Genomic DNA, 10,849 nt, shown 5'->3' on the forward strand with positions numbered 1-10,849 from the left:
GGGAGGTGGGGAGGAAACACCCATAAGGAAAGGGAGGGGAAGAGTGATGTTTGCCGGAAACAGGGAAAGGGAATAACACTCAAAAGGTATATAAGAAATACTCAAGTTAATAAAAAAAAAAAATCAACCAGCAAAAAATAAATAAATAAATAAATAAATAAATAATAAAAATAAAAAAAAATAAAAAATAAAATTTCATACTAACCTTATTGAAAAACACAATGCTTAGGGAAAATGTTTCTAACAAAATCTAACCAGGTTTAAACATAATTCTTTGTTCATACCCTATAATAGGAAGTAATATAGAACAATTGGAGCAAAATTATTGAGAGCCATTTGGAAATGTTATAGAAAAAATATACTCTAACCTTAACTCAAATATTTAAAAAAACAGCTTTTTAGACCTAAAACTATATTCTGCACCCCCTCTTACCTAAGCTCAGACTCATGTAATGGGGAATGGAAAAGTTCCAAAAGCAAAAGTTATGGGTGGTTACAAAGAATTAATATATATTTTGGATATAAGAGAGCAGCTACACAAGTGAAATCACAACAGTTGTGATAGTCTAAGCCCTAATGAGGCCCAGGAGTGGAGGATGAATCCTAGCTTGAAGAGAGGAGGGAGGAATAGTTTCTTACCCCTGACTTTGAATCTGTGCACAATAACTAGGTGCAAAGAAAAGCAGTGCCAATTTTCTCTGGGAATGTAGTCACTGAATGGTCAACCATAATACAGGAAAAGGTTACACATCCACAATTATATGCATAGCACATAATTTAAGTGGTAGAAAAATTAGATTTGGGTGAAATTGTTGAAAGTGTGACTGCAAAAATATAATAAAATGTGTAAAATATCAATGCTCATAAAATTAAGCTAAATTACACATCTTTTTGAAAAATGCATTCCCAAACTCTCAATAATGGACAGGGTATCTAGACAAAATTTAAGCACATAAAAAATGGAATAACATTCGAAATGTAAATAAGAAATACTCAAGCTAATAAAAAAAATGGAACTAACAAACATTATGACTCAAATAGACCTACAAGATACCTATACAACATTTCACCCAAACACAAAAGTTTTCTTATTACTTCATGGAAATTTCTCCAAAATTGCATACATACTGAGTCATAGAGCAAGTATCAACATATATAAAATAGTTAAAATAATCCTTTGTATCATATAATATGACCATATTTTTAAACTGGATTTTAACAGTAACAGAAACTGCAGTATGACAATAAACTCATGAAAACTGAACAACTTGGTTAGTTGATTCACAACCAGGTCAAAGAAAAAGTAAACAAAGAAATTAAAATTTTTATATAATTCAATGTAAATGAATGCACAACATCCAAACCTCTGGGCATAAGGAAAAACAGTTCTAAGAGGAAAGATGAAAATAGGTACCTTCATGAAGAAACTACAGAGCTCTCAAACTAACTACCTAACGCCAAACCTGAAAGTCTATAACAAAAGGAAGCAAACACACTCAGGGAAAATATATGGCAGGAAATAATCAAACTGTGTAAATGTGTCTTTTATTAGCCAGATGTAAATGTCATGTTGGAGACTTATTGGTGAATAATCCCCCCCCCATTTAGCTTTTACTGAACTCTGGCTAGATGGTTCAATTCACCTGTTCTGGCCCAACTCCTTGAACTAATTGATTCAACTATCTTCTCTAAGCTTATAACTGAATTAATCTACCTAGCTTCAAACTAACACTGGAAGCACATTCTGAACCATTCTTATTTTCTGGCTACTTCTGTCTGCACCTGCTTCTTGTGTTGCTCCTAAGTGACCTCTATTTCCTGTCAGTGCTTTTTGGACTAAGTTATATCCTATCTCTGACTCATTCTGTCAAATCCTTTTCTGATTCATCAATTTGTTTGCCTCTCAATCAGAAGTCATTGTTTGTGATTTAAGTGTATACTAAATATGAGGCTGTATTTCAGCCAGAGGCATCAAAGGTGTGTACTTAGGGGCCTGTCTGTATTTCAAATAGAAAGATTAAAGTTGTGTGGTTTGCTGTCATATTTTTTGATGTGATGTCTTGCCTGAACACACATATTGGTAGATCAAAATTTCTCTAAGCACTTGTATTTTGTAAAGGGTTATAGATATAAATCTATTTGCACACTTTTACATGCAGACATTCAGTTAGATCAGCACCATTTATAGAAGATACTTTCTTTTTTCCATTGTATAATTTGAATTCTTTATCAAAGTTCAGTTGTCCGTAGATGTAAGTATATATCTAGGTCTTCAAATCAATTCTATTTATCAACCTGTCTGATTTATGCCATATAGTGTTGATGCTATTACTCTATTTCTATAGTCTACCTTGAAAGCAGGCATTGTGATACCTTTCAGAACATTAATGTACAGGACTGTTTTGGCTGTCCTAGTTTTTTCCTTCAAATGTTTGTAATAATTCTGTTGGGATTTTGATGGGAACTATATTGAATCTGTAGATTGTTTTTGGGAAGATGGTAATTTTACTATGTTTATCGTATAGATCCATAAGCAAGGAAGACAAGGTACTTAAAATGAGAGAGAGAGAGAGAGAGAGAGAGAGAGAGAGAGAGAGAGAGAGAGAGAGAGAGAGAGAGAGAGTTAGTTCAGTTTGGAATTCAGAGGGTTTTTCCAAACAGGCAACTAAATCCACAACTCAGAAAGAAGCCATAAAATCATTCAGCTTGGAGAGGGAGTTTGAGCCCAAACAGCTGAGTTGATCCACCCAGTCAGAGTTCAGAATGAGTCAGAAAGGGTGAATTTATTGAGCAATACACCTTGAAGATGACAATTACCACAGGAAAATAAAAGTTAAGTTTACACAAATTTAAGTGGATCAAAGACTTCAACATAAAACTAGATTCAATGATCCTAATAGAAGAGAAAGAATGAAATAGCCTGAACACATTAGTATAGGAGACAATTTATCAAATAGAATACCAATGACACAGGTATTAAAAACTATACTTAATAAATGAAATATTGAAAATCTAAAAGTTTCCCTAAAGTAAATGGCAATATCAATAGAAAAATAATGGAAGCCTACAGAATGGGACAGAATCTTCACCAACCTCACATCTGACAGAGGGTTAATTGCCAAAATATATAATTAATGTAAGACACTAGACAGTGACAAACAAAATATTCCAATTAGGATGTTATATTTGTGTATAAATAAAAATATGTGTATTTAATATATCATCTAAATAGATTACATATTCAATTAATCAACTTTCCATAATTCCTTGTATATATTATTTCAAAACTAACATTTTAGCAATTTAAAAGTTCGAATACATTATCATACTTATTGTTACTGATGCCTTTTTCCCCCTGCTATCCTGCATTTTAGTCTTAAATTTCTTGAAAAATTTTAAAATATAAAAATACTCTTATTATCATCTTGATTTCTTCATTCCAATTCTAAAATGACTTTAAAAAATTGTCTGAAAATTACTTTGTGAATTTTTGTGAAATGTCAAGCTTCATTGTGTGCATATGAACCCCACATCTGTACTAGCATCTTTAAAAGAGTATAGATAGCAGATAGCAGTGAAGAGTGTCCTATGTTCAAGAATGAGGCTAAAAATCTATTAGTTTTGAATCAAATATGTTTATTAAATGCAATATAATCTGATTATCATCCCTCATCAGCAGTCTCTCCTATTTCTTCCTTTTTTCCCACCCACTCTAATTCACAACTCTTCTTTCTCTCTCTCACTGGGATACACACATTCATCTGAGGCATAACAATAATACAATAAAAATTTATGTAACATATAAACAAATTAGCCAGAAGACAATGAAGCAAACTAATAGAAGAAAACTTCACGTTTTTTTCTCTTTCTTAAATTCTACATAGTGGGCATTTTAGCGTTATTTCAACTGCTGTCTCAAAATTTTAAGGCAAATCCTGTGACTTCTCTCCTACTTTATGTAAGCAAAGTTCATATGCTTTCAGGAACCATAGTTACTTTCCTGTATTGTTGATTCTATGTTTTCACATGTGTGTTGATGACTGTATATTTTCCCCATCATCCCAAACTATTAAGTAATTCAAGATACTTTTTCTTTTATGCATAAAAATAAATGTTTCATTTAATTTCATAGTTGTTAGCATATTCCAAAATACTATAAGAATTGCATATGTTTATAATGTACAACATGTGTAATATAACACAGCATCAGTGCTGTTGGACTAACTCTTGTTTATTTCATTATAATGAAGAAATGCTCAAAGCTTACTGCTGAAAGAAAATCACACAGTGATAGCTGATGTGTTTATAAAAAAATAGAGGATAGGTCCCGGGTTTCAGCACCTATGTTGCATTTATAAAAGAATAAGTAGAAAGGTGATATGTTCTGTGGAAATCTGAAGAAAGGGTTGCCCCAGCTGGTCCATGCTGAGACATCCCTTACCCTTAAGGAACCAGACACATGAAGGTATAGTATAGAACAATTTATTCAGCGCATGAGGAGGGGAATTAAGAAGGTAGTATGGGAGAGGGAGAGGGAGAGGGAGAACGAGAGGGAGGGGGGAGGGAGAGGAGAGGGAGAGGGAGAGGGAGAGAGAGAGAGAGAGAGAGAGAGAGGGAGAGAGAGAGAGAGAGAGAGAGAGAAAGAAGAGTAAGGGTCAGCCATAGCACTTGTAGAGAAGAGGGGAGGGGAAAGAAGGGGAAGGAAAGGGACAAAGGGGAAGAGGGGAAGAGCAAGAGTGCAAGAGAGGAGCAAGAGAGTAGGGGTGGGGTGGGGGCAAGCACCCCCTTGTATAGTGTCATGCATACCTGGCTATTGCCAGGTAACTGTGGGTGTGGAGCTTAGACAGAATGCCACCAATAGCATGACTGTTTCCTGATGAGTTCTAAATGCATTGTCATGAACTATTTCAAAAACAGCAGTAGAATATTGTTGCAGGAAAACAGTGCTCCATGATTCTTAAAAAGTTATTCTCCAATATTCTAATTTTATAAAATTGTGCTCCTATTTTTACAGAACAATTGGTGTTTTACTGAAAACAAACAAATATTAATTTAGGAATATTTTTACATAGCTGCAGTTCTGTCTTTTCATGGTGACTAGAGCAACATAAATGTCAGGAGAGCCCTGCAGGGAATTAAATGACCTCAGTAGGAACTCTCAAATACAGGAAGAATCTTAGCACTAGAACATTCAAAAGTTTTACTATTTTCTAGTTGTGCTGTTAAGCATCTTAAATAAAATTTGTTCATGGTCCTTCCTATTTCTTAACTATGTTCTTATACCTAAAAGAAAAGTTGTTGCACTGAGAAGGCTAGGCTGATTTCATGACTTGACTTCATATTAGTAGTTAAGGAGAGTAGGCTTAAAAACTGAGCAAGTCCAGGCAAGCCAATCAAGTCAATTATTCATAGAAAAAAACTCCAGACTTCAGTTTCCAAAAACAGTCAAGGATGCCTAGAGATAGAGGAAGATAAATGTCATCTACCTAAGAGTTCAAATGTGCTTTAAATCAAGCCTGACACCTCAGTTGGTTATCTCACTTCCTTGGTAATGGGCGACCCAGCATGCTGGACTTCTGCAGAATAAAAACATCCTGTGTTTACATACTATTTGAGCCTGGGATATCAGTTTTCTGTGAATCATGAACCCTCACTTTACAAAGTCATATTATCTGATATTTCTGATAATAATTGTTGTGAAAGGTATGCTCTTAAGATTTAACAAGTTTGTTTGACATTAAGTTAACAAATGTTATCATTGTTTGCTTTTTATTGGAATATTATTGACCATAAATGCCTGCTCTAATAGCATTATCACTATAACAATGAAAACTGTAAATGAGGCAATTAATCTCAGAATGTTATGGAGAAATAGAAAGGAAACCATGAAAGTAGTACAAAGGAAACCATCAATATCCTATCATATCTTAATAAAATGTTGTTTAAAAACTAAACAAAACTGAAAATAGAAGGGGACATCATGAGCAAAGCAGTACATGATGACATTCTATATTAAGTAACATAACAAAAATACAAATAGATGTTTCTCAATAATGTTATATTGGTTCTATCAAAAGTAAAAGTAAAATGTCAACAATATTCAAATGGAAAATAAATGTCAACAATATCTATTAAAGGAAAAATGTTAGCCAGCCAAATTAAGTTATATTTAATTTGATAATAATCACTCAATTAATATTTGTATTCAACCTAAAACCTCATCACTGCAAAATGTGCAACTTTCTAAACTGTAAATTAATAAATATTTACTCCTTTAAGATAACTCAGTTTCCTTTTATCATCTTAGATAAGTTCTCTTCAGTATTGATTCGTGTGTTGTTACTAGAATTGTTTGTTCTTTAAATCATGAACACATGGTGGGGTAGAAAAATTATTCTACAGTATTTACTATTATACATCTCACTTGCAAGATATAAGAAGAATTTTTGTTTCTTGTTATTTGTGATTTTCTTGAAACAAACTTTAATGATACTGAGGCAAGAAATTTTAAATTTTAGACCAGTCTGGATTTTAAATAAGACATGTTCTACCAAACCAAACCAAATGAAACCAACCAATTGCGAAACAAACAAATAAACCAAAACAAACCCAAACTAAACCAAACTAAACTAAAGTAAAAACAAACAACAAATTGAGAAAAAAAAAAGTTTTTAAGAATATACACCACGCTTAATCTTAGCCAAAAAGAAATCAGGGGAAAACAATGCCCTTTAGAGTAGCCACAAACAATATAAAATATATTGGGGGTAATTCCAGGCAAGCCAGTGAAGCATTCATATGATAAAAAGTTCAAGTTGTTGTAGAAATAAGTTGAAAGAAAATATCAATAAAAGAAAAGAACTCCAATCCTCACATATTAGTAGAATTAACATAGTGGCCATGCTACTGAAAGCAATTCTAAAACAATCATTTACAGACCTTGAAAGGAAAGCAATCCATTTCACATGTAAACCCAGAAAACAAACAACAACAAGAAAATGATATCTAAAACAGTCTGTAACAATAAAAGAACTTCCATATGTATAACTGTATAAATATCTCTGATTTCAAGCTCTACTACAGGACTATAGCAATAACACTACATGCTATTGACATAAAAAAAGACACGGTGATCAATGGCATCAAAGTTAGAGTCCAATGTAAATCCTTATAGCTATGGACACCTATTTTTTTGTTGTTTGTTGTCTCTTTGCTTGCTTGCTTGCTTGCTTGTGTTTTTGCTTTTTGTTTTGGGGGATTTTTTTATTTTAATTTTTGAGGTTTTGTTTTTGCTTTGCTTTGTTTTGTCTTTGAAGCAAAAAAGCATCTTCAACTAATGGGGCTGCTCCAACTGGATGTGTGGCCTCAGAAATATTCAAATAAATCCATACTAAACATCTGCACAAAACTCAAGGCTAAGTGGATCAAAGTATTTAGTACTGAACCTGAGAGAAGAGAAAGTAGAGAAAGTAGTAGCCTTGAAATCACCAGCATAGGAAACAATTTCCTAAACATAACTCTTAGCAAGGCTACTAAGATAACCAATTATTAAACAGAACCTCATGAAACACTTACTTTGTAAGTCAAAGTACACAGTTAATAGGACAAAGCAGCAGCTTAGAGAATGGAAAAAAGGCTAGACACATTTAAAAACATATTCACAATATATAAAGAAACCAAAAACTACACATCAACAGAACGAATAATGCAATAAAAAAATGGAATGAAGATCAAACTACTTTGAAATTTCATCTTTATCTGACCTGTTTGAATGGCTAAGATTAAAAACACAAATGGCATCTCGTGTTATGTGAATTCACAGCAAAGAAGGAGAACAATGTACAAAATGTTTCAAAATATAAAGTAATGTAGGAATATAAACACCTACAGCCAGTATAGAAATAAAAATGCTAGTGCTTCAGAAAATTCAAATTGGTCAATTCAAATTCAATTCAATTCAAAGTCAGCTATACCATTCCTGGGAATATGTCCAAAATATGCTTCATCCCACTCTAAGGATACTTGCTCAAATGTGTTCATAGCATCAGGTAGGGATGGGTTTAATTAGAGGAGAAAGGAGTAGGGGGAGAAAATATAGAAAGAGAAGACTGAAGTAAGTGGGTAATAGGGGACAGTGTGAAAGATTAGTGACGTGGAACATTCTTGGAAGCTACAAAGGTGCCCTCAGAGAACATTCCTAGTAATGAACGACTTGGAGTCTGTGGTAGGGTATCTCCATTGATGAAATGAGTCAATTCAAGCTGATTTAAACTATAAAGGCAGGTTTATTGGGTGTATACTGTAGGACCCGATCAGCCTAGGTCCTTGAGGTTCCACTCACTAAAACACAGAGACAAACAGCGATGCAATCAAGCAAGAAGTTTAATGATCCAGTGCACTGGGGTGGCCCTGTAATCGGAACAGAGGCAACCCTGAATGACAAAACCCCACATTTTTTTATACATTTGTGGAGGACAGCCTTGACCCTTACATTCATCGATGGTAAGATATTTTTGACACATGGACAGGGGACTGCCAAGGGCCCTTCCCTTTCCGAGGTTAACCCTTCCCTTTTTGAGGTTAGCTCACTCACTGGGATGGGGGACTGCTAAGGGCTGTTAGCTCATTTCCTGGAACAGGGTATTATCCTAAATTCTTTGGACAGTGTGTTAAAGTCCCAGCCACATGGTGCTTCCTTAAGGCAGCCATTGTCCTTAAAGTTTGAATCTTGCAGTACCATCTTGGATGAGTTCGCCTACCTCACAGGAGGGGTCAGTGAAGTTACCATACAGAAAGGGAGACAGAAAAGTGGGGAAGGGTTTGAGAAAATGCATGGGCAGAGAGAGAGAGAGAGAGTAGGGAGAGAGAAGGGGAAGAGGGAGAGAGAGAGAGATAGAGATAGAGAGAGAGACTGAGAAACTAAAAATATCTCCTTTACATAATGAAGAGAATCTGAGAAAGAGTAAGCCCAGCACCTGGGTTGAAAGTTTAAGATTGAGGAAAAAGTACACCAACCAGACCCTGTAACAGGTAGGGACTGAAGTATGCTGGGAGAAGCCAGGTCTGATTTGATATGTTAAATATGCACCTCATTTCCTTGTCCCACACCTTAAACCCAAAAGCCTGAATGAGTTATCTTATATAACCAAGTTAGTGTACTGATAGTAAGACTAAAAGGCCAAAGCAGCCACAAAAGCTTCAAACTACAGCATGTACTGCCTATAAGACATGCTCCTGCAATGATGGATCAGAACTTTCTGGTGTGGCCAACCAATGACAACTCTAACTTGGGGCACAGCTATGAGAGGAAGCCCATGCCTGACACTGCTGGGACATTGCCTTGATGGCCAAGATACCAAAGATGGATGGCTCAGAGGCCTAGAGTAAAACCAAAGACTAAAATAAAGAAATAAATAAGTAAATAAGCAAACAAACAAACAAACGTCAACAATATGATTAATTGATTCCTAATGATATTTTGCTATATTCAAAGGTTAATACCTACTCCAATTATCATTATATACACTGCCCCTAGAAACTGATAGGAGCAAATGCAGAAAGACCTATTGTGAAACATTGGGCAAAGGTTAATGAACCCTGTTAAAAAGGGAAATGAAGGATTATGTGAGGCCAAAAAGTCAAGGACACCAGAACACGACCCACAGAATCAAGTAAGCAGAGTTCAGAGAGCTCACAGAGACTAAAACAACAACCACTGACCCTGCATGGGTTTGTGCTAATCTATGGCTTTGCTTTGGTTCTTTAGCTTGGTGTTCTTATGGGAATCCTAACAGTGACATTGTGAGATGTTTCTGACTCTTTGCCTGATTATGGGGCCCTTTTGCACCTACTTGTTTGTTTTGTTCATCTCTGATTTGAGGATTTCTATGTAGTTTTGCTGTAACTTGTTGTGTTTGTTAGGATGATATTGTGAGGAGTGCTCTTTTCTGAAGGGAAATGGAGGAACATTGGATCTGGGGAAGAGTGGAAGTGTGGGGGTACTGAGGGAAGCTATATTTAGGATGCATTTTATAAGAGAAAAACAAAGAGAAGTATTAGAAAATCATTTTTTTTTCAAAAAGGAGAATAATTTTGAAATTTGGTCACTGCATTTCAACTGTTCTTATCCAAACAAAGTCATGGTATATATGTGAGGCGATAAATGTTACTTTGTTTCAGCTTATAATCATTTCAGTCCTAGAGGTATATACATTTTTGCATATACATACACATACCTGTTGAGGTGACCTACGATAATGTATTCCCTGGCCAGGAAAAGTGTATTTTGTGTTTTAATAATTATTTGGGGTAAGCAACATTAGGTAAGAAGGATACATAAGTAAATGTCATTTTCTCATATGCCTTTAAAATAAAGCCAACTGCCCTGAGCTGGTAAGGTAACCTTCCCCAACTGACACTTGAATAAGGAATGTATCATTTTGCAAAATAAAGAATTGACAGCCTGAGTGGGAACCTATGGCTGGGAAGGCAGACAATACTGAACCATAAGGTAAGCTTCTTCCCTTCAGCCATCACCCTTGCTTGCTGAGTCCTCTAAAGCAGGGAAAACTCTTCTCAGCAGCCTGCTTTCCCAGGGGCACGAACATTTTCCCCATATCTCTGCTTACCTTCAACAGATCTGTGGATATTGTACTATGAAAAATCCCCTAACCAAAAAATACCCCAGAATGGGATGGTTCTAATGCAGAATACTATCAGACTTCCAAAGAAGAGTTTATACCAATACTCTTCAAGTTATTCAACAAATAAAAACTAAAGGGGCATTGCCAAACTCCTTCTATGAATCTGCAGTCATGCTGGAACCTCAATCACACGAAGACTCAACAAA

This window comes from Rattus rattus, chromosome 1, assembly GCF_011064425.1.
Source record: "Rattus rattus isolate New Zealand chromosome 1, Rrattus_CSIRO_v1, whole genome shotgun sequence".
In the NCBI taxonomy this organism is placed as follows: Eukaryota; Metazoa; Chordata; class Mammalia; order Rodentia; family Muridae; genus Rattus; species Rattus rattus.